The sequence below is a fragment of the Elephas maximus genome, chromosome X (assembly GCF_024166365.1).
Source record: "Elephas maximus indicus isolate mEleMax1 chromosome X, mEleMax1 primary haplotype, whole genome shotgun sequence".
NCBI classification, from domain to species: domain Eukaryota; kingdom Metazoa; phylum Chordata; class Mammalia; order Proboscidea; family Elephantidae; genus Elephas; species Elephas maximus.
This window is the reverse complement of record NC_064846.1, coordinates 87097151-87121831: the sequence shown is the minus strand read 5'-3', so window position 1 is coordinate 87121831 and position 24681 is coordinate 87097151.

The window sequence follows — 24681 nt, the reverse complement described above, 5'->3', positions numbered from 1 at the left end:
AGAAGCTGTAAGATTAAAAATAAGAGGAACAGTATATAAACACTGCACTCTAGTTGGTAAAATTGTTTCTCATGGAGATAAGGTTTAACAGTTTTGAGCATTCAAACCAAACCCAGTGGCATCGAGTCAATTCTGACTCATAGCAACCCCATAGGCTTTCCAAAGCTATAAATCTGTACAGAAGTAGACTGCCACATCTTTCTCCCTCAGAGCCACTGGTGATTTCGAACCTCTGACCATTTGGTTGGCAGTCGACCACTTTAACCACTGTGCCACCAGGGTTCCTTTTGGACATACAAGAAACAAATAAATGGATGGCAGAAGGCAGTTGTTAGGTTTCTCACTGTTGGAAAGATAAGTTACAGGCAAGCAAGTGGAACAACAAAGAATGAGCCATGTGTAATTGGAAAAGAGTGGAGACATCAGTATGGGCTCACATTTAGCTTAATATAAATATAGATGGATGTCATTGTTGTTGTGTGCCATTGAGTCAATTCTGACTCATAGTGACCCTATATGATAGAGTGAAACTGCCCTATCTTTATAGGAGCAGATCGACAGGTCTTTTCTCCCAATAAGCTGCTGGTGGGTTCGAACTGACCAACTTTTCATTCAGCAGCGAAGTTCTTAACCATTGCTACAGAGGGCTCCTTATAGATGGATAAATACAAAAATAATTATAGATATGTGGGTATAGCCGTATTGACTGAGAGAGCCTAGAAACAGTGACTTTCCAGCAGCAGTAAATTCACCCATAACCCAGAACTCAGTTTCTAAATGCCATTCATTCTCCAATAAAAGGACTCAAGATTCCTTGGAGAAATGGCTGATTTTATGTCAGGGGCAGAGAATGTGCAAAATGACCCTGGAGCATCTAGTAGTATCTGAAAGTAAGGATTGCCTGATTTTTTCCTGATCTCGTTCCTGGTATCTTGAAGAGTTCTGTGTATTACTCTTTTGTGTTCTGCATCTGGTAACTCCAGGAAGGCACCTTCATCCCGAAGATCCATCGTTTCTTTGTTTTGACAGCTTGTTGAAGCGGTCAGGGTCTGTTTCTTTATGTGATTTGATGTTGTCTGTTGTCTCCGTGTCATTTATATTTATTGTATTATTTTATGTTTTGTTTGCTTACAGTATCCTAGTTTTTTGCTTTGTTTTGTTTTGATCTGTCCAAATAGGTTGCTTGAGTGAGTTAGTTTGATTATTTTTGCCTTTGAAGCTCTATTGTCCTGTCACCAGGTGGATAGAGCCATTATCAGGTATTTTTCTTGTATGGATTCAGCTAAGGTGTCCAGGTAGCTGGTCATCAAGTGTGTGGTACAGGCTCCGTCTTTCAGTCTTAGAGGTGCAGGGGTGTGCAAGTACCAGTACCTGGTTGCAGCAGGGGCCACCCTCTGAACAAGCCAAGGATTGACAATCATCCCCCAAGTGTCTGTGATTAAAGCACGTCCTTGTTCCCTTGGGTGCATGTGTGGGTGGGTTCTGCAGATGAACCTTGGGCACCCAAGACTTTTGGTTGTAAGGACTGGGAGGTACTAGTTATCCTTGGACCACTCTCGTGGGTGGCTGGGTGATGTGAGTGGAGCAACCAGTCCTTAGGCCCCTGATGTGGGTAGGTGAAGACGCTGTTTAATAGACAAAGCAGTGTCAAACATCAGACTCCCACCTCTCCACCGTACAGCTGAAACAGTTGCAGTCTACCAACAAGGGCCTATTCTCCTGAAATAGGCCCACACAGGTCCATGCAAGGGGGATACATATTGAAATTCCATGGACCATTTATGCCTGGACAGGAGGTGCTTCTGTCCTGATCTCCCCAAGTCAGTGTAGGTGGCAGATTATCTTTTCCTCAGTTGTGAATTTATTCCTTCTGCAAGGCTGGGAGAATGGCTCAGGACATGCAACAGAACCTATCTCAGGCCCAGGAAAATCAACAACCACTGAAGCCAGCTCGGGGGCAGGGGGCATGTTAAAGTATACTCAAGTACTTAGATTTTGCCAAGAGCACCATTCTTCTCCAGTTCTGGAGGTGTGAATAGGTTATGCGGCTGGCTGTTTCTCCCTGTGGAAACTGCAGCTGAATGCTACCACAACCCCACTGCACTCTCTCTTAGGGATGGTACCTGAGGGTTCTCGGCGATTCAGGTCTGGCAACTTTTCTCTGCTTCTGAACCTTCTCTCCCTCCCCCTGCCACTCAGTCTGTTTTCTCACTTTGCCTTTGATGTTAAAGGCTTCTAGCTTGTCATAAATGTAATTGTTTCAGTTGATTTTTCAGGTCTTTGTTGTAAGAGGGATCACTGGAAATGTCTGACTACTCCACCATCTTGGCCCCACCTCTCACCCTCTTTTTTTTATAATTTTCATTGTGCTTTAAGTGAAAGTTTACAAATCAAGTCAGTCTCTCACACAAAAACCCATATACACCTTGCTACACACTCCCAATTACTCGCCCCCTAATGAGACAACCTGCTCTCTCCCTCCACTCTCTCTTTTCGTGTCCATTTTGCCAGCTTCTAACCCCCTCTACCCTCTCATCTACCTCCAGGGAGGAGATGCCAACATAGTCTCAAGTGTCCACCTGATCCAAGAATCTCACTCCTCACCAGCATCCCTCTCCAACTCATTGTTCAGTCCAATCCATGTCTGAAGAGTTGGCTTCAGGAATGATTCCTGTCCTGGGCCAACAGAAGGTCTGGGGGCCATGGCAACTGGGGTCCTTCTAGTCTCAGTCAGGCCAGTAAGTCTGGTCTTTTTATGAGAATTTGGGGTCTGCATCCCACTGCTCTCCTGCTCCCTCAGGGGTTCTCTGTTGTGTTCCCTGTCAGAGCAGTCATCGGTTGTAGCCGGGCACCATCTAGTTCTTCTGGTCTCAGGATGATGTAGTCTCTGGTTCATGTGGCCCTTTCTGTCTCCTGTCACCCTCGTTTTCAAGGAACAGCTTTGCTGGTTGTGGAATTCTTGGTTGACAGTTCTTTTCTTTCGGCACTTTAAATGTATCATCCCACTGCCTTCTGGCCTCCAAGGTTTCTGAGGAGAAATCGGCACTTAATCTTATTGAAGATTCCCTTGTTTGAGAAAACCTGCTTGTTTCCTGCTGCTTTCAGATTTCTCTTTGTGTTTATCCTACTTCGAAGTTGTTGAAGTTCTTGGATGTGTAGATTCATGCCCTCTTTCTGCTGTTTTCTCTTCAAATATCCTTTTGTACATTTCTCTCTTCTTCTGGGATTCCCATAATATTTATGTTGGTTCAGTTGATGGTGTCCCACAATTCCCATTGGCTCTGTTCACTTTTCTTTATTCTTTTCTTCTATTTGCTCCTCATACTCAATAATTTCAGTTGTCTTATATTCTAGTTCACTGATTCTTTCTTCTGCCAGTTCAAGTCTGCTGTTGAACCCTTCCAGTGAACTTTTCATTTGTTTTATTTTATTGAGATCCAGTCATCCTGTTTGTTTCCTTTTCACAGTTTCTATCTCTTTATTGATATTCTTGTTTGGTACATATATTGTTTTCTTGATTTCCTTTACTGGTTTTTCTTTTTCATTTTTTCCCAGTTCTTTATACATACTCAGTTCTGAAGTTTCAAAGTCTTCTAGATTGTCTGTTATCTGGGACTCCACATGGCTGGCTTCTGTCATTTCATTTTGTTGTTTTGAATAGGCCATCCTTTTCTGTTTCTTTGTATGCCTTCAAATATTTTGTTGAAACTGGGGCATTTGAATATTATGTGTTAGCTCTGCAAGTCATATCCTTCCCTTCCCCAAGATTTTTTGTTTGTTTTGTTTTGTTTTGTTTTACTTGTTGAATGTTGCAGTAGTCAGTCTGCTCAATAAAGTTCATCCATAGTAGTCTGTCTCGCCTGGATATTTCTGCAGTGACTACCCTTCTGGACATGTGTGGACTCTGAAGACTCTTCCCAATTCATTTCTAGCTAGTGTTTAAAAAGAGATTCCCTTATACTCCAGGGCGTGTGGCAAAAAAAAACTCTCTAAGTCTTTGCAAGTTGGCTCTGTGCTTGGGTCCTTTGCCAACCCTTAGGCTTGCTTACGTTATCCTTAAGTATCCACCAAAAGTGAAAGTATAGTGTCTTAGGTATTCCCTGTGCATGTGTTTTGCCCTGAGCATAGTGTAACTTTCACAATTCCCCCATATTCATGGTACTTTCAAAAGTGCTCATTTCCAAAAGAAACTCTCATCTTCTTCTTAATCCTAAAGAATTAATTTTATGCTCCAATCACACTGTTTAGTCTCAGGTGGCTACAAAAGATGGCAGCCTTCAGTTTTTATTTCTCACCCCCCCCCCACCACACACACTCCATGTTAGCTCCAAGGTAAGCCAAACTGAGGGAAATACCCCATTTCAGTCCTTCAGGCATCTCCCAGACAGATCAGAACATACATATGCCATAATCTGCTAGCAACATCTGCTCTGTTCACCCCAGAGTCAGAGCTCTTGTCCCCTCCCAGAGACTGTGGGTCATGATCCATAGCAGCCACTGAGATGGGGAGGGAGATTTGTGCAGGCAGTACAAATTATAAGTTTTCCTAACTTTTAAAAATTACATTTTCTCTTGATTTGTCATTCACTTAGTTGCTAAAACACTGTGATTGCTCTTCAGAATTCTTACAGAGTTGAGCTTACTGATTTCTGGTTGTTTTCCTTGGTGATTATGTGGAGGAAAATGGAGTAAGAAACGGCTCATGCTTCCATCTTCCAGGAAATCCCACCAGCATTATTTTAATAGTCAAAAAGTATAAACAACCTAGATATCTAGCAACTGATGAATAGGTGAACAAAATGTGGTATATCCGTATAATAGAATATAATTTGGGAGGCAGAGCCAAGATGGCGGAATACACAGACACTTCCCTCAAGCCCTGTTTACAACAAAGACCCCAAAAGACAAGTGAAACGAGTATATTTGTGGCAAGCTGGGAGCCATGAGCATTAAAGGCAAGCTTAGAAAATGAACTGAGGGGTCGGGGAAGGGAGAGACTGTTCAGAAGCGGAGAAGAGTTACCGCACCTGAATCACTGGAAGCCCTCGGGCACCATTCCTGGAGTGGCGGCGGCAGGCTGGTACTAGCATTCAGTTACAGTTTCCTCAGGGAGAAGCAGCCAGCCGCACAGCCTACACACATCTCCAGAACTTGAGAAAAACGGTGCTCTCGGCAAAAGCTAAGTACTTGAGTATATTTTACTGAGCTCCTCCACCCCCAAGATGGCTTCAGCGGCTGAATTCCCTGGGCCTGAGATAGGCACTACTGAGCACCTAGAGCAATCATCCCAGACTTGGGGAATAAAAAAATTTGTAATTGGGGGAAAAGATAATTTGCTAGCTTCACTAACAGGGGGAGCTCAGGACAGAAGCGGCTCATGTCCAACCATAAACTGTCCATGGACTTTGAGCACCTTTCCCTTGTGCATGGACCTATGTGGGCCAATTTCAGGAGAATAGGCCCTTGTCGGCAGACTCCAACCATTTCATCTGTGCGGTGGAGAGGTGGGTGGTTGATGTTTGACATTGCTTTGCCTATTAAACAAGGTCCTCACCTACCCATATCAGGGACCTAAAGACTGGTAGCTCCACTCAGGTCACCCAGCCACCAGCAAAAGTGGTCCAAAGATAACTGGTACCTTCCAGTCCTTACAACCAAAAACTTTGGGTGCCCAGGGTCTGTCTGCACACTCTAGAGAATGGAAGCACGCTTTCCTCAGAGACACATGGGGGTCGATTCTCAGCTCTCTGGCTTCTTTAGAGCATGACCCCCTGCTGCAATCAGATACCGGTATATACACCCATCACCTCTGCCCCTCTAAGACTGTAGGACAGCACCTGTACCACACACTTGATGATCAGCTACCTGGAAAACTGAGCTGAATTCATACAAGAAAACTGAATGGACTCCTAGACTGATATACCTGAAAAAGATCTAGCCAGCTGGGGATAGGATGTCAGAGCTCCAAAGGTAAAAATAATCATGCTAGCTCACTTAAGCAACCCGTAGGGGTATATCAAAACAAAACAAAGCAAGAAGCCATGACACAGTAAGCAAGCATAAAATAATACAATAACTATAGATGGCTTGGAGACAACAGTCAATATCAAGTCACATAAAGAAACAGGGTGTGATCACCTCAACGGGCTCTCAGAACAAAGAATCCAGGGATCTTCTAGGTGAAAGTGCATTCCTGGAATTACCAGAGCCAGAATACAAAAGTTTAATATACAGAACCCTTCAAGACATCAGAAAGGAAATGAGGCAATACGCAGAATGAGCCAAGGAACACACAGATAAAAAAAACTGAAGAAATTATAAAGATTATTCAGGAACATATTGAAAAGTTTAATAAGCTGGAAAAATCCTTAGACAACAATGAGAAATTCAGAGGATTGACATTAAAATTACAGAAGTAGAAACTCAGTAGAAAGTCAGAAGAGTGGAATTGAGCAAATAGAAGCTAGAATTTCTGAACTCGAAGATAAATCACTTGGCACTAATATATTTGAAGAAAAATCAGTTAAAAGAATTGAAAAGATGAAGAAACCTTAAGAGTCATGTGAGACTCTATCAAAAGAAATAACCTACAAGTGATTGGAGTACCAGAACAGGGAAGGATAACAGAAAGTACAAAGAGAATTCTTGAAGATCTGTTGGCATAAAACTTCCCTGATATCGTGAAAGATAAGAAGATATCTATCCAAGATGTTCATCGAACTCCACATAAGGGAGATCTTAAAAGAAAATCACCAAGACATATTATAATCCAAACTGCCAAAACCAAAGGTAAGAGAGAATTATAAGAGCAGAGAGGGATAAATGAAAAGTCATCTAAAAAGGAGAGCCAATAAGAATAAGCTCAGACCACTCAGCAGACACCATGCAGGGAAGAAGGCATTGGGATGACATATCTAAAAAATTGAAGGAAAAAAAAAAGTTGTCTGCCAAGAATCATATATCCAGCAAAACTTTTCCATAAATATGAAGGTGAAATTAAGACATTTCCAGATAAAGAGAAGATTAGGGAATTCGTAAAAACCAAAACAAAACTACAAGAAATATTAACGGGAGTTCTTTGGTTAGAAAATCGATAATATCAGGTATCAACCCAAGACTAGAACACTTGACAGAGCAACCAGAAGTAAACCAAGACAGGGAAATTAAAAAAAAAAAAAGCAAGATCTTAAAAAAAAGCTCAAAACAGGGTAACAGCCATGTTATTATATAAAAGAAGACAACATTAAAATAATAAAGAGGGACTAAGAAATGTAATCATACACCTTCCATATAGAGAGGAAGATACAGCTATACAAAGACATAAAAGTTTTAAATTTAGGAAGATAAGGGTAAATAATAAGGTTACCACAAAGGAAACAAACCAACCTACTAATCAAAATAAAACACAAGGGAAAAGTACAGACTCAGCAGAAAAAAATCAACAACAAATATGAGGAAAGACAATATATAAAGATAATCTACTCAGCACATAAAATTAAGTGGGAAAAAGAAACTGCCAACAACACACAAAAAAAGACATCAAAATGATAGCACTAAATTCGTACCTATCTGTAACTACCCTGAATGTAAATGGACTAAATGCACCAACTAAGACACAGAGAGTGGCAGAATGGATTTAAAAACAACATCCGTCTATACACTGCCTACAAGAGGCACACCTTAGACTGAGAAACACAAACAAACTAAAACTCAAAGAATGGAAAAAAATATGTCAAGCAAACAACAATAAAAAAAAGTGGGAGTGGCAATATTAATTTCTGACAAAATAAACTTTAAAGTTCAATCCATCAGAAAGGATAAGGAAGGACACTATATAATGATTAAAGGGACAATACACCCAGAAGATATAACCATATTAAATATTCATGCACCAAATGACAGGACTGCAAGATACATAAAACAAACTCTATCAGCATTGAAAAGTGAGATAGCCAGCTCCACAACAATAATAGGAGACTTCAACACACCACTTTCGGTGAAGGACAAGACATCCAGAAAGAAGCTCAATAAAGACACGGAAGATCTAAATGCCACAATCAAACAAATTGACCTCACAGACATATACAGAACACTCCACCCAAAAGCAACCAAGTATACTTTCTTTTCTAGGGCACAGGGAACATTCTGTAGAATAGATCACATATTAGGTCATAAAGCAAGCCTCAGCAGAATCCAAAACATTGAAATATTACAAAGAATCTTCTCTGACCATAAGGCCATAAAAGTTGAAATCAATAACAGGAAAAGCAGGGAAAAGAAATGAAACACTTGGAAACTGAAAAGTACTCTGCTCAAAAAAAGACTGGATTATAGAAGATATTAAGGATGGAATAAAGAAATTCATAGAATCCAATGAGAATGAAAACATTTCCTATCAGAACCTTTGGGACACAGCAAAAGCGTTACTCAGAGGCCAATTTATACCAATAAATGCACACATACAAAAAGACAGGGCCAAAATCAAAGAATTATGCCTACAACTTGAACAAATAGAAAGAAAGCAACAAAAGAAACCCACAGGCACCAGAAGAAAACAAATAATAAAAATTAGAGCAGAACTAAATGAAATAGAAAACAGAAAAAAATCGACAGAATTAACAAATCCAAAAGGTGGTTTTTTGAAAAATTCAGCAAAATTGATAAAGCACTGGCCAAACTGACAAAAGAAAAACAGGAGAGGAAGCAAAAGACACAAATTAGAAATGTAATGGGCGATATTACAACAGACCCAACTGAAATTAAAAGAATCTTATCAGATTTTTTTTTATCAGATTACTATGAAAAATTGTACTCTAACAAATTTTAAAATCTAGAAAAAATGGATGAATCCCTAGAAAAACACTACTTACCTAAACTAACACAAACAGAGGTACAACTAAAGAGACCCATAACAAAAGAAGAGATTGAAAAGGTAATCAAAAACTTCCAACAAAAAAAAAACCCTGGTCCGGACGGCTTCACTGCAGAGTTCTACCAAACTTTCAGAGAAGAGTTACTACCAAACTCTCAGAGAGGAGACCAGTACTACTGAAGGTATTTCAGAGCATAGAAGAGGACGGAATACTACCAAACTCATTCTATGAAGCCACCATATCCCTGATACCAAAACCAAGTGAAGATGACACAAGAAAAGAAAATTATAGACCTATATCCCTCATGAACGTAGATGCAAAAATCCTCAACAAAATTCTAGCCAAAAGAATTCAACAACATATCAAAAAAAAAATAATTCACCATGACCAAGTGGGATTCATACCAGGTATGCAGGGATGGTTCAACATTAGAAAAACAAATTATGTAAACCACCACATGAATAAAACAAAAGACAAGAATCACATGATTTATCAATTGATGCAGAAAAGGCTTTTGACAAAGTTCAACACTCATTCATGATAAAAAATCTCAGCAAAATAGGAATAGAAGGAAAATTCCTCAACATAATAATGGCATTTATACAAAGCCAATAGCCAACATCACCCTAAATGGAGAGAGCCTGAAAGCATTCCCACGGAGATCGGGAACCAGACAAAGATACCATTTATCACCGCTCTTATGTGTTGGAGGTCCTAGCCAGAGCAGTTAGTCTAGATAAAGAAATAAAGGGCATCCAGATTGGCAAGGAAGAAGTAAAAGTATCTCTATTTGCAGATCACATGATCTTATACACAGAAAACCCTAAGTATTCCTCCAGAAAACTCCTGAAACTAATAGAAGAGTTCAGCAGTGTATCAGGATGCAAGACAAACATACGGAAATCAGTTGGATTGCTGTATACCAACAAAAAGAACATCGAAGAGGAAATCACCAAATCAATGCCATTTACAGTAGCCCCAAAGAAGACAAAATACTTAGGAATAAATCTTACCACAGATGTAAAACACTTATACAAAGAAAACTAGAGTTCACTTCAGCAAGAAAACAAAAGAGACTTACATAAGTGGAAAAACATACCTCGCTCATGGATAGGAAGACTTAACATTATAAAAATGCCTATTCTACCAAAAGCGATCCTTACATTTAATGCAATTCTGATCCAAATCCCAAGAACATTCTTTAATGAGATGGAGAAAAAACTCACCAACTTCATATGGAAGGGAAAGAGGCCCCAGATAAGTAAGGCATTACTGAAAAGCGAAAACAAAGTGGAAGGCCTTAACTTTACCTGATTTTAGAACCTATTATGCTACCACAGTAGTCAAAACAGCCTGGTACTGTTACAACAACAGATACACAGACTAATGGAACAGAATTGAGAATCCAGACATAAATCCATCCACATATGAGCAGCTGATATTTGACAAAGGCCCCAAAACAGTTAAATGGAGAAAAGACAGTCTTTTGAACAAATAGTGCTGGCATAACTGTATATCCATCTGCAAAAAAAATGAAACAAGACCCATACCTCACTCCATGCACAAAAACGAGCTCAAAATGGATCAAAGGCCTAGATATAAAATCTAAAATGATAAAGGTCATGGAAGAAAAAATAGGGACAACGTTAGGAGCCCTAATACATGGCAGAAACTGTATACAAAACATTATTAAGGATGCAGAAGAAAAACTAGATAACTGGGAGCTCCTAAAATCAAACACCTATGCTCATCCAAAGACTTCACCAAAAGAATAAAAAGACTACCTACAGAATGGTAAAAAGTTTTTAGCTATGGCATTTCTGATCAGCACCTGATCTCTAAAATCTACATGATACTGCAAAAACTCAACTACAAAAAGACAACCCAATTAAAAAATGGGCAAAAGATATGAGCAGGCACTTCATTAAAGAAGACATTCAGGTAGCTAACACATACATGAGGCAATGTTCACTATCATTAGGCATTAGAGAAATGCAAATCAAAACTACAATGAGATTTCATCTCACTCCAACAAGGCTGGTATTAATCAAAAAAAACACAAAATAATAAATGTTGGAGAGGCTGTGGAGAGATTGGATCACTTATACACTGTTGGTGGGAATGTCAAATGGTACAGCCACTTTGGAAATCGATTTGGCGCTTCCTGAAAAAGCTAGAAATAGAAGTGCCATAAGATCCAGCAATCCCACTCCTCGGAATATATCCTAGAGAAATAAGAGCCTTTACACGAACAGATATATGCACCTCCATGTTTATTGCAGTACTGTTTACGATAGCAAAAAGATGGAAGCAACCAAGGTGCCCATCAAAGGTTGAATGGATAAATTATGGTATATTCACACAATGGAATACTATGCATCGATAAAGAACAGTGAGGGATCCGTGAAACATTTCATAACATGGAGGAACCTGGAAGGCATTATGCTAAATGAAATTAGTCAGTTGCAAAAAGGCAAATATTGTATAAGACCACTATTATAAGAACTTGAGAAATAGTTTAAACTGAGAAGAAAACATTCTTTTGTGGTTATGAGGGGGGAGGGGGGAGGGTGGAAGAGGAGTATTCACTAATTAGATAGTAGATAAGAACTACTTTAGGTGAAGGGAAAGACAGCACACAATACAGGGGAGGTCAGCACAATTGGACTAAACCAAAAGCAAAGAAGTTTCCTGAATAAACTGAATGATTGGAAGGGCAGGGTAGCAGGCGCAGGGGTTTGGGGACCATGGTCTCAGGGGACATCTAAGTCAATTGGCATAATAAAATCTATTAAGAAAATATTCTGCAACATACTTTGAAGAGTGGCGTCAGGGGTCTTAAACGCTAGCAAGCAGCCATCTAAGATATATCATTTGGTCTCAACCCACCTGGATCAAAGGAGAATGAAGAACACCAAGGACACAAGGTTATATTGAGCCCAAATGACAGAAAGGGCCACATGAACCAGATACTACGTCATCCTGAGACCAGAGGAACGAGATAGTGCCTGGCTACAACCGATGACTGCCCTGACAGGGAACACAACAGAGAACCCCTGAGGGAGCAGGAGAGCAGTGGGATGCAGACCCCAAATTCTTATAAAAAGACCAGACTTAATGGTCTGACTGAGACTAGAAGGACCCCAGTTGCCATGGCCTCCAGACCTTCTGTTGGCCCAGGACAGGAACCATTCCTGAAACCAACTCTTCAGGCATGGATTGGACTGAACAATGAGTTGGAAAGGGATGCTGGTGAGGAGTGAGCTTCTTGGATCAGGTGAACACTTGAGACTAGATTGGTACCTCCTGCCTGGAGGGGAGATGAGAGGGTGGAGGGGGTTAGAAGCTGGCGAAATGGACATGAAAAGAGAGAGTGGAGGGAGAGAGCAGGCTGTCTCATTAGGGGGAGAGTAACTGGGAGTGTGTAGCAGGGTATATATAAGTTTTTGTGTGACAGACTGACTTGATTTGTAAACTTTCACTTAAAGCACTATAAAAATTATTTAAAAAAAGAATATTATTTGGCTGTAAAAAGAAATGAAATAATGTTCCATGTCAGAACATGGATGAACCTTGAAAATATGCTCAGTGAAAAATTCAGTAACAAAAGACCACATCTTATGTGTTTCCATTTACATGTAAAATACATATAAAGCAAATCTTTAGAGACAGAAAGTAGATTAGCGATGACCTAGGACTGGTGTAGGGGTGGAGGTTTTGGAATGACTTTTAATGGGTAAGGGTTTCAATATGTGGTGAAGAAAATTTCTAAAATTAGTCTGTGGTGATGATTAAATTGAGTCCCTGGGTGGTGCCAATGGTTAAAGTGCTCGACTGCTAACCAAAAAGTTGGAGGTTTGAGTTTACCTAGAAGCTTCCTTTCAGTATCAAAGCCCTGTCAATAAAAAATTAACCATTAAAAAAACTACAGAGAACACTTTTACTCTCATACACATGGGTAGCCATGAGTTGGAATTGAATTGATGGAAATGTTTTTAAAGATTTTATAACTCTGCAAATATACCAAAAAAGAAAAGAAAAAACTAAAATGCACACTTCAAATTGTTGAAAACATTTGTTATGGAAATTATAGCTCAATACAGCTTCTAAAAATAACGTAGAGAGAGCATGGCACCCTAGACAGACACATAATGCCATCCCTCTGCTGCAAAGATCTGAAAAACTAAGTAAAAAGGATACAAATGTCAATTCTGGAACCCTAAGTATCAAATGAAGGGATAAAAATCTAGATGAACACCAAATGGAAGAAGAAACTGAAGAAAATCAGAGAATGAGCAGAGGTACAGAGAGGCAGTCCCCTACCAACTAACACACAACAGTGTCTCCATCTTGGAACACAGCTAGCAAAGAGCTTGGATAAGGAGTATGGGAAAGCAACTTCATGGAGCTCCCAACAGGAGACAGACCACCCCTTCTATATGTCAGCTCCTCTTCCCACAGGTCTCCACTGTGCTGTCATGGGTAGAGCATCCTCAGTTCTCAAGCCTACCACCAGACGAGGTCCACACTGCCGCCACAGTTCCAGCCACTCAACCAGCTGTTGAACAGTGGGAAGTGAACCTGTACCACTCCCCATCAGACACCCCCGCCTATCTGACGAAGGGCTGTGAATGCTTCCACACTGCTAGACCAACATCAGGAAGCAGAGAGCACACGACCAGTCCACCCTCAGCCCTAACTGCTGCTGCCCTGTCCACCTAGATAAGGTGATGAGAGCTATTGTGCTCACAGGTGAGCAAGCAGCAAAGCACTCCTGGCCTGCCAGCCCTAATATATTGAGACAAAGTAAAGAAGCAAGACAGAACAAATAAATATACACTCAATCAATAAAAAAAATTGTAATGTCTTGGAGACATCAGACAATATCAAAACATATAAAACAGCAGGACAAGATGGTTCCAGCAAGTGATCAAAATAACAAATCAGATAACTTCCTAGTAGAAGAAAAGGCAGTGGAATTACCTGATAAGGACTTCAAAAGACTAACAATTAGGGCTCACCAAGAGATTAGAAAAGAGGTCAAAAACAGACAAAACAAATGAAAAAAAAAATAAAATCAAGGAAAACACAAAGAAGTAGAATTCAGGAAATTAATACAAGAAAAACATAAAAATAAATAATTAGAAATCATACAAAAAGAGCAACTAGAAATCCAAAAGACAAACAACAAAATTTTAGAAATGGATAACTCAATAGAAGGTTTTAGGAGTAAATTTGAAACAATGGAAGACAAAATCAGCAAGAATAAGACAAATCCATGGGTGCCACTTTGAGGAAAAGTCAGACAAAAGAACAAAGAAAACCTAAGAATTATGTGGCACACAATCAAAGGCAAAGATTTGCACATGATCAGAATTCCAGAACAGGGGGAGAAAATGGAAAACACAGAGAAGATTATTGAAGATTTGCTGACAGAAAACTTCACAAATATCATGAAAGATGAAAAGCTGACCATCCATATAGGATAGACTTCAAAAGAAAGTCACCAAGACATATCATAATCACATTTGCCAAAACCAAAGACAGAAAAAGAATCCTTAGAGCAGCTCAAGAAAAATGAAAAGTCACTTACAAAGGGGAAACAATAAGACTAAGTTCTGATTACTTGGTAGAAATTATGCAGGCAAGAAGGCAATGGGATGACATATATAAAATCCTGAAAGGAAAAAAAGAAATAACTGCCAACCAAGAATATCTTTTGCAAAACTCTCACTCAAATACAATGGCAAAATTAGGAAATGTCCAGATAAACAGAAATGAAGGGAATTCATAAAAACAAAACCAAACTTACAAGAAATATCAAAAGGAGTCCTTTTTTCAGAGAACCAACACATCATACTACAACTGGAGTCTAGGACACGGGATAGCATCAGTCAGGTACCAACCTAGGTAAAGAACTCTCAATAATAAAACAAAGCTAAAAGACTTAAAACAGGGAAACAGAGACATCAATCTGTAAATGATGACAACATCAAAACAATAAAATGGGGAATAAACAGTGTAGGTATAGAAATTTCAAATGGAGAGGAAGTCAAGGCAGTATCAAGTAATAAAAGACTTTTCAAACTTAGCAAGATAAGGGTTATTTTCAAGGTAACCACAAAGAAAATTAACAAAGCTACTTATCAGGACAAAAAAGAAGAAAAACATAAAGACTCAGTAAGCAAAGTCTATAATAATGAAAGAAAAGAAAATCCACAAACAAAAAGCACAGGACAGTAAGAGTCACAAAGAAACTGTCAGCACCACATAAAAAACAAAACAATATGACAGCAATTAAGTCATACCTATAGATAATCACATTGAACGTAACTGACTTAATTGCATCCCTAAAGAGAGAGAGGCAGAATGGATTAAAAAAAACAGAAACCATCAATATGCTGTCCGCAGGAGACACACCTTAGACACAAAGACATAAATATATTAAAAATCAAAGGATGGAAAAAAAAAAACAAGCAAACAGTAACCAAAAAAGGACAGGAGTGATAATACTAATCTCAGATAAAATAGATTTTTAAAGCGAAATCAACCATAAAAGACACAGAAGGACATTATATAATTATTAAAGGGACAATCCGCAAAGAAGATATAAGCTTAATAAATATCTACGCATCCGATGACAGGGCAACAAAATACATAAAACAAACTCTAACAGCACTGAAAAGAGAAATAGTTCCACAATAATAGTAGGAGACTTCAATGCACTGTTCTTCGTAAAGGACAGAACATCTAGAAAGAAACTCAACAAAGATACAGAAGACCTAAAGGCCAAAATAAATGAACTTGACCTCATGGACATAAATAGAACACTCCCCTGGTCTGTAGCAAATACACATTCTTTTCTAAGGTGCATGGAACAGTCTCCAGAATAAACTACACTTTAGGCCACAAAGCAACCCTCAATAAAATCCAAAATATCAAAACAATACAAAGCATTCCCTCTGATCACAATGCCATAAAGCAGAAATCAATAACGGAATGAGTAAGGAAAAAAAAAATCAAATACATGGAAACTGAATAACACCATGCTTAAAAACAATAGGGTAATAGAATAAATCGAAGATAGAATAAACAAATTCCTAGAATCAAAAGAGAATGAAAGCACATCATAACAAAACTTTTGGGACACAGCAAATGCAGTGCTCAGAAGTCAATTTGTAGGAATAAACACACAGATCAAAAGAAGAAAGAGTCAAAAGCAAAAGGTTAGCCATACAAGTCGAACAAACAGATAGAGAACAGTAAATGAAGCCCACATCAACCAGAAGAAAGGAAATAATAAAGATTAGAGCAGAAAACCAATAGAAAGCATCAACAAGACCAAAAGTTGGTTCTTTGAAAGATCAACAAAATCAAAAAAACACTGGCCAATCTGACAAAAGAAAAACAGAAAAAGAAGCAATTAACCCACATAAGAAATGAGACAGGGGACATTACAAAAGACCCAACTTAAAAAAAAAAAAGATCATAACAATACTACGAAAAATTGTACTCCAACAAATTTGAGAACCTAGAGGAAATAGACAAATTTCTGGAAACACACTGCCTACCTAAATTAACACAAACTGAGATAGAAAATCTGAAAAAAAAACATTTACAAGAGAAGAGATTGAAGTAATAATAATAATAATAAAAAACTGTCTCCCTCCCCAGCCCCCAGAAAAAAAAAGCCTGGTATGGGCAGTTTCACTGAAGAATTCTACCAAACATTCAGAGAAGAGCTCACACCAGTACTCCTCAAACTATTTCAGAGCATAGAAAAGGAAGTTCTATTCCCAAATTCATTCTAAGAAGCCAGAATAACCTTTGATACCAAAGCCAGGCAAAGTCACCAAAAAAAAAAAGAAAATTACAGACCAATATCTCTCATGAATATAGATGCAAAATTTTCCACAAAATTTTAGACAATAGAATTCAGCATCATATAAAAAAAAATACACCACAACGATGTGTGATTCATACCACGTATGCAAGGATGGTTCGACATTAGAAAATCAATCAATGTAATCTACCACCTAAATAGAAGAAAAGAAAAAAATCACACGGGCTTCTCAATCAATACAGAAAAAGCATTTGACAAAATTCCAACACCCGCTCCTGATAAAAACTCATAATAAAATAGGAATAGAAGGGCAATTCTTCAACGTAATAAAGGGCATTTATACAAAACCAACAGCCAACATCATTCTCAATGGAGAGAGGCTGAAAGCATTCCCCCTGAGACTGGAAACAAGACAAGGATGCCCTTTATCACCACTCCTATTTAACATTGTGCTGGAATTCCTAGCTAGAGCAATAAGGCAAAAAATAAAAAATAAAGGGCATCAAAATTGAAAAGGAAGAAGTAAAACTATCCCTATTCACAAATCCTATTTGTAGATCCTACACATAGAGAGGGAACCCTGCTTTAGTGGTGTGGCTGCTAACCAAAAGGTCGGCAGTTTGAATCCACCAGGCACTTCTTGGAAACTCTATGGTACAGTTCTATTCTGTCCTATAGGGTCGCTATAGTGCTGACGCGATCACAACAGGTTTCATTTGGTTTTTTACACATAGAGAAGCCTAAAGATTCCAAAAGAAAACTACTGGAACTAATAGAAATATTCAGCAGAGTAGCAGGGTAGAAGATAGGCATACAAAAACCAGTTGGATTCTTCTACACCAACAAAGAGAACTTTGAAAAGGAAATCAGGGAAAAAATACAATTTATAATAGCTCCTAAAAAGATATAGGCCAAAAACCTAACCCGTTGCCTTTGGGTTGATTCCAACTCCTAGTGACCCTACAGGACAGAGTAGAACTGCCCCATATAGTTTCCAAGGAGCGACTGGTGGATTCAAACTGCCAATCTCTTGATTAGTAGCCAAGCTCTTTACTACTGCCTGGCCAGGCCTCCAAAAATATAAAGTACTTAGGAATAAATTTAACTAGGGATTTAAAACTTCTATACAAAGAAAACTACAAAACACTATTGTAACAAACCAAAAGAGACCTACATAAATGGAAAAACATACCATGCTCATGATAGCTATTCTACCCAAAGTGATCTACAGATATAATGCAACCCCAGTCCAAATACCGGCAGCATTCTTTAAGAAGATGGAAAAACTAATCACCAACTTTGATGAAAAGGAAAAAGACCCCAGATAAGCAAAACATTATTGACAAAAAAGAACAAAGTAGGAGGCCTTACATTACCTGATCTCAGAACCTACTATACAGCCATGGTAATCAAAACAGCATGTTACTGGTACAACCACAGACACATAGACCAATGGAACAAAATTGAGAACCCAGATGAAAATCTATTCACGTATGGTCAGCTGATCTTTGACAAAGGACCAAAGTCCAATAAATGGGGGAAACTGCAGCCTTTTCAACAAATGATTCTGGCAAAATTGGATGTCCATCTGTAAAAAAATGAAACAGGATCTATGTCTCACACCACACACAAAAACTAACTCAAAATGAATCAAAGACATAAATATAAAAACTAAAACGATAAAGACTATAGAAGAAAAAAATAGGCACAACTCTAGGGTGCCTAACACATGGCAAAAAGCAAATACAAACTATAACTGACAATGCACAAATGCCAGAATATAAACTAGAAAACTGGAGGCGCCTAAAAATTAAAAACATGTTCATCAGAAGATTTCACCAAAAGAGTAAAAAGAGAACAAACAGACTGGGAAAAAAAATTTGGCTAAGACATATCCCTCAAGGGCCTAATCTCTAAAATCTATAGAATACTTCAACACCTCTATTACAAAAAGACAATCAAATTTAAAAATGGGCAAAGGATATGAACAGACACTTCACCTAAGAAGACATTCAGGTGGCTAACAGGCATATGAGGAGAGGCTGGCGATCATTAGCCATTAGAGAAATGCAAATCAAAAGTACATTGAGACACCATCTCACCCAAACATTACTGGCACTAATAAAAAAAAGAAAATAACAAATGTGGGAGAGGTTAAAGGGAAATTGAAATTTTATTCACTGCTGGTGGGAATGTAAAATGGTACAACCACTACTGGTGGGAATGTAAAACGGTACTTTTCCACTAGAAATGGAAAAGCCATATGATCTAGCAATCCCACTCATAGGAATATACATACCCTACAGAAATAATAGCCATCAAATGAATAGACATATGCACGTCCATGTTCATTGCAGCTTTATTCACAATAGCAAAAAGATGGAAACAACCTAAGTGTCCACCAACAGATGAATGGATAAACAAATTATGGTACATGCACACAATGGAATACTATGCAATGATAAAGAACAATGATGAGTCCACAAAACATCTTCCAATATGGATGAACCTGGAGGGCTTTATGCTGAGTGAATTAAGTCAGTTACAAAAGGACAAATACTGTATGAGGCCACTGTTATAAAAACCTGAGAAAAGGTTTACATACAGAAAAAAATTGATAGTTTCAAAGGAGGGTAAGGTGGGGAGAGAAAAATCACTAACTAGATAGCAGACACGTTCAACAGAAACCCTGGTGGCATAGTGGTTTAGTGCTACAGCTGCTAATCAAAAGGTCAGCGGTTCGAATCCACCAGGTGCTCCTTGGAAACTCTATGGGGCAGTTCTACTCTGTCCTATAGGGTCTCTATGAGTCGGAATCATCTCGATGGCAAAGGGGGTATTTTTTTGTTGTTGTTGTTTAGACATATTCAAACACCTTGAGGGACTGAGGGACTGGGGCTGAGGGCTGGGAACCATGATCTCGGGGGACATCTAGGTCAATTGGCATGACATAGTTCATAAAGAAAATGTTCTACACCCTTCTTTTGTGAGTAGCGTGTGTGGTCTTAAAAGCTTGTAAGCAGCCATCTAAGGTACATCTATTGGACCCATCATGTTCGGAGCAGAGGAGAATAAAAAAGCCAAAGACAGAAGGAAAATATTAGTCCAAAGGACTAATGGACCACATGAACCACAACCTTCGCCCGCCTGAGCCCAGAAGAACTAGAGGGTGCCCAGCTACCACTGCTGACCACTCAGACAGGGATCACAAGAGAGGGTCCTGGACAGAGCAGGAAAAAAATGTAGAACAAATTTCAAATTCATGAAAAAAGCCCAAACTTACTGGTCTGATAGAGGGCAGAGGAACCCCCAAGACTATAGCCCCTGAACACCCTGCTAATTCAGAATTGAATCCACTCCCAAACTCCACCTTTCAGCCAAAGGTTGGACAGGCCTATAAAACAAACAATAACACCCATGAGAAATGTGCTTCTCAGTTCAATCAAGTATACAAGACCAAATGGGCCACACCTGCAAAAATACAAAGATGAGAAGGGAAGGGACAGGAAAACTTCATGAATGGACAGTGAGAACCCAGCCTGTAAAGGGAAAGGGGATTGTAACCAATGTCACAAAACAACCCGTGTATAAATTTTTGAATGAGAAACTAATTTGCTCTGTAAACTTTCATCTAAAACACTATAAAATTAAAAAATATATGTAATGTACAGAGTCCTCTGTACCCTAAACCCAACTTCTTCCAATGGCAACGTCTTATATAAATGTAGAACAATATCAAAACCATGAAATTGTTATTGGTACAATACTATTAACTGGATGGCAGACTTCATTCAATTTTACCAATTTTGCATGCTTTCATGTGTAGGTGTGTGTTCATATGTATTTTTAATACATTAATGTAGTCACCACTAAAATCAAGGTGCAGAACTCTTCCAAATCACCATGAAGTAGCTCCCTTGTGTTGCCATTTTTATTCACATCCATCTCCAGTTCCTGTCTCCTAGAAATCACTGTCTGTTCTCCATCACTAATCTGTTATCCATCCTGTTTTTTTATTTCAAGAATGTTAAATAAATAGACTCATACAGTACGTAAACTTTTGAGATGAGCTTTTTCTGCTAAGCATAATAGATTTAAGATCCACACAAAGTTGTTCTACATATCGATGGTTTGTTTTTTGTTGTTGTTGCTGAATAGTACTCCATTGAATCCACGTAATAGAGTTTGATTAGCCATTCGCCCTTGAAGTACAGTGAGTTTTTTCTAGTATTTTGCTATTAGGAATAAAAATGTTGTGAACATTCTTGTATGGGTTTGTGCGTGCACATAAACATTCATTTCTTGGGGATAAATGCACAGGAATGTATTGCTGGTTTGTATAGTAAGAATATGTTTTGTTTTTAAGACACATTGAGATTATTTTACAGAGTGGCTACACAATGTTACATTTCCACCATCAATGTATGAGAGAGCCAGTTTCTTGGCATCCTTAGCAGTATTGGTATTATTACTTTAAAAAAATGTTTACTGTTGTAATAGTTGTGTAGTTATACCTCATATGGCTTTAATTTGAATACCACTAGTATCTAGTGATATTGAATATTTTTTCATGCGCTTATTTGCCATCCATATGTCCTACTTGATGAAATGTCTGTTCATATTTTTGCTCATTTTATAGTGTGATTGTTTTTTACAGTTGAGTTTTGTGAGTTCTTTATATATTCTAGATATGCTACCTTTGTCTTATGTGTGGTTTGCAGATATTTTCTCCCACTCTGTAGCTTGTCTTTTCATCCTCTTAGCAGGGTATATCATAGTGTCAATAGTTTTAATTTTGATGAAGTTCAGTTTGTACATTATTTTTCCATATGGACCATGATTTTAGTGTCATGTGAAAGAACTCTTGAATTCACCTGTGGCCTGGAAGAATTTCTCCTGTCTTCTAAAAGTTTCACAGATTTATGTTTTACATTTAAATCTATTACTTATTTTGCTTTAATTTTCATATAAGTGTGAGGTTTGACCACAGCTTAATTTTTGTCTATGCATGTCCAATTGTTCTTGAACCATGTGTTGAAAATCATTCCTCCTTCGGAATCGATTAGATGGCAACGGGTTTTTGGTTTCATTTAACTGGTTGGCAAAAATCAGTTGGGTATATTGATGTAGGACTATTTCTAGGTTCTCTGTGTTGTTCCATTGATCTATGTGCTTATCTGTCCACCAACACCACACTGTTTTGATTACTGTGGTTATATAGTAATTTATTAGTTTCCTAATACTGCTAAAACAGAAATGCCACAATGGATGGCTTTAAAGGACAGAAATTTATTTTCTCACAATTTAGGAGGCTAGAAATCCAAATTCAGGACACTGGCCCTAGAGGAAGGCTCTCTGTCTCTCTGCCAGCTCTTGGGGAAAATCTTTGTCTCAGCTTCTATAGCCCTGGCATTCCTCAGTACCTTGATTATCCTCAAATGTGCTGCTGTTTCCCCAGTTTATGTCCACTTCTCTGTGTCTATTGTTGTTGTTGTAAGGTGCCATTTGGTCGGTTCCAACTCATAGCGACCCTATGTAAAACAGAATGAAACACTGCCAGGTGCTACACCATACTCACAATTGTTGCTATGTTTAAGCCCATTGTTATAGCCACTGTGTCAATTCATCTCCTTGAGGGTCTTCCTCTTTTTTGCTGACCTTCTACTTTGCCAAGCATAATGTCTTTCTCCAGGGACTGGTCCCTCCTGATAACATGTCCAAAGTACTTGAGATGAAGCCTCGCCATCCTTGCTTCTAAGGAGCATTCCGGCTGTGCTTCTTCCAAGGCAGATGTGTTCATTCTTCTGGCAGTCTGTAGTATATTTAGTATTCTTTGCCAACACCATACTTCAAATACATCAATTCTTCTGTCTTCCTTATTCATCGTCCAGCTTTTGCATGCATATGAGACAATTGAAAATGCACTGGTTTGAGTCAGGCACAACTTAATCCTCAAAGTGACATCTTTGCTTTTCAACACTTTAAAGAAGTCTTTTGCAGCAGATTGGCCCAGTGCAATATGTCATTTGTTTTCTTGACTGCTGCTTCCATGGACATTGATTGTGAATACAAATAAAATGAAATCCTTGACAACTTGAATCTTTTCTCGGTTTATCATGATGTTGCTTATTGGTCAAATCGTGAAGATTTTTTTCTCTTTATGTTGAGGTATAATCCATACTGAAGACTGCAGTCTTTGATTTTCATCAGTAAATGCTTCAAATCCTCTTCACTTTCAGCAAGCAAGGTTGTGTCATCTGCATATCACAGGTTGTTAATGAGTCTTCCTCCAATCCTGATGTCGCGTTCTTCATACAGTCCAGCTTCTCGAATCATTTGCCCAGCATACAGTTTGAATAAGTATGATGAAAGCATATAACCCTGAGGCACAACTTTCCTGATTAGAAACCATGCAGTATACCCTCGTTCTGTTCATATGACTGCCTTTTGGTCTATGTACAGGTTCAACATGAGCACAATGAAGTGTTCTGGAATTCCCATTCTTTGCAATGTTATCCATAATGTGTTTAAGAGTCACAAAAACAAAAGCCTTTGCACAGTCAATAAAACACAGGTAAACATCTTTCTGGCATTCTCTGCTTTCAGCCAAGATCCATCTGACATCATCAGTAATATCCCTTATTCCATGACCTTTTCTGAATAAGGCTTGAATATCTGGCAGTTCCCTGCCAATGTACTGCTGCAACTGTTTTTGAGTTACCTTCAGCAAAATTTTACTTGTGTGTGATAGTAATGATACAGTTCAATAATTTTCACATTCTGTTGAATCATCTTTCCTTAGCATGGGCACAAATATGGATCTCTTCCAATTGGTTGGCCAGGTAGCTGTCTTCCAAATTTCTTGGCATAGACAAGTGAATGCTTCCAGCATTGCATCCCTTTGTTGAAACAGTTCAATTGGTATTCCATCAATTCCTGGAACCTTGTTTCTTACCTATGCCTTCAGTGTAGCTTGGACTTCTTCCTTCAGTACAATTGGTTCTTGATCATATGCTACCTTTTGAAATAGTTGAACGTTGACCAATTCTTTTTGGTATAGTGACTGCGTGTATTCCTTCCATCTTCTTTTGATGCTTCCTGTTTTATTCACTATTTTACCCATAGAATCCTTCAATAATGCAACTAGGGGCTTGAAACTTTTCTTCCGTTCTCTTAGCTTGAGAAATGATCAGCATGTTCTTCTCTTTTGGTTTTCTAACTCCACATCTTTGCACATTACATTATAATACTTTGTTTTCTTGAGACATCTGTTGAAATCTTCTGTTTAACTCTTTTACCTCATCATTTCTTCCATTCACTTTAGTTATTCTACATTCAAGAACAAGTTTCAGAGTCTCTTGTGGCATCCATTTTGGTCTTTCTTTCTTGTTTTTTAATTACCTTTTGCTTTCTTCATGTATGATGTGCTGGATGTCCTCCCACAACTCATCTGGTCTATGTCATTAGTGTTCAATGTGTCAAATCTGTTCCTGAGATGGTCTGTAAATTCAGGTGGGATATGCTCAAGGTTGTATTTTGGCTGTAGTGGATTTTTTTAATGTTCTTCAGCTTCAACTTAAACTTGAGTATGAACAATTGGTGGTCTCTTCCATAGCTGACCTCTGCCTCATTCTGAATGATGATATTGAGCTTCTCCATCATGTCTTTCAAAAGATGTAGTCGATTTGATTCCTTTTTTTTTTTCCATCTGTCAAGGTCCACTTGTATAGTCACCTTTCATGTTGTTGAAAAAAATGGTATTTCTAACGAATAGGTCATTGGTTTTGCAAAATTCTATCGTGTGATCTCCGGTATCATTTCTACCACCAAGGCCATATTTTCCAACTCCTGACCCTTCTTTGTTTCCAGATTTCAAATTCCAATCACCAGTAGTTATCAATGCATCTTGATTGCATGTCTGATAAATTTCAGATTGCAGAAGTTGGTAAAAATCTTCAGTTTCTT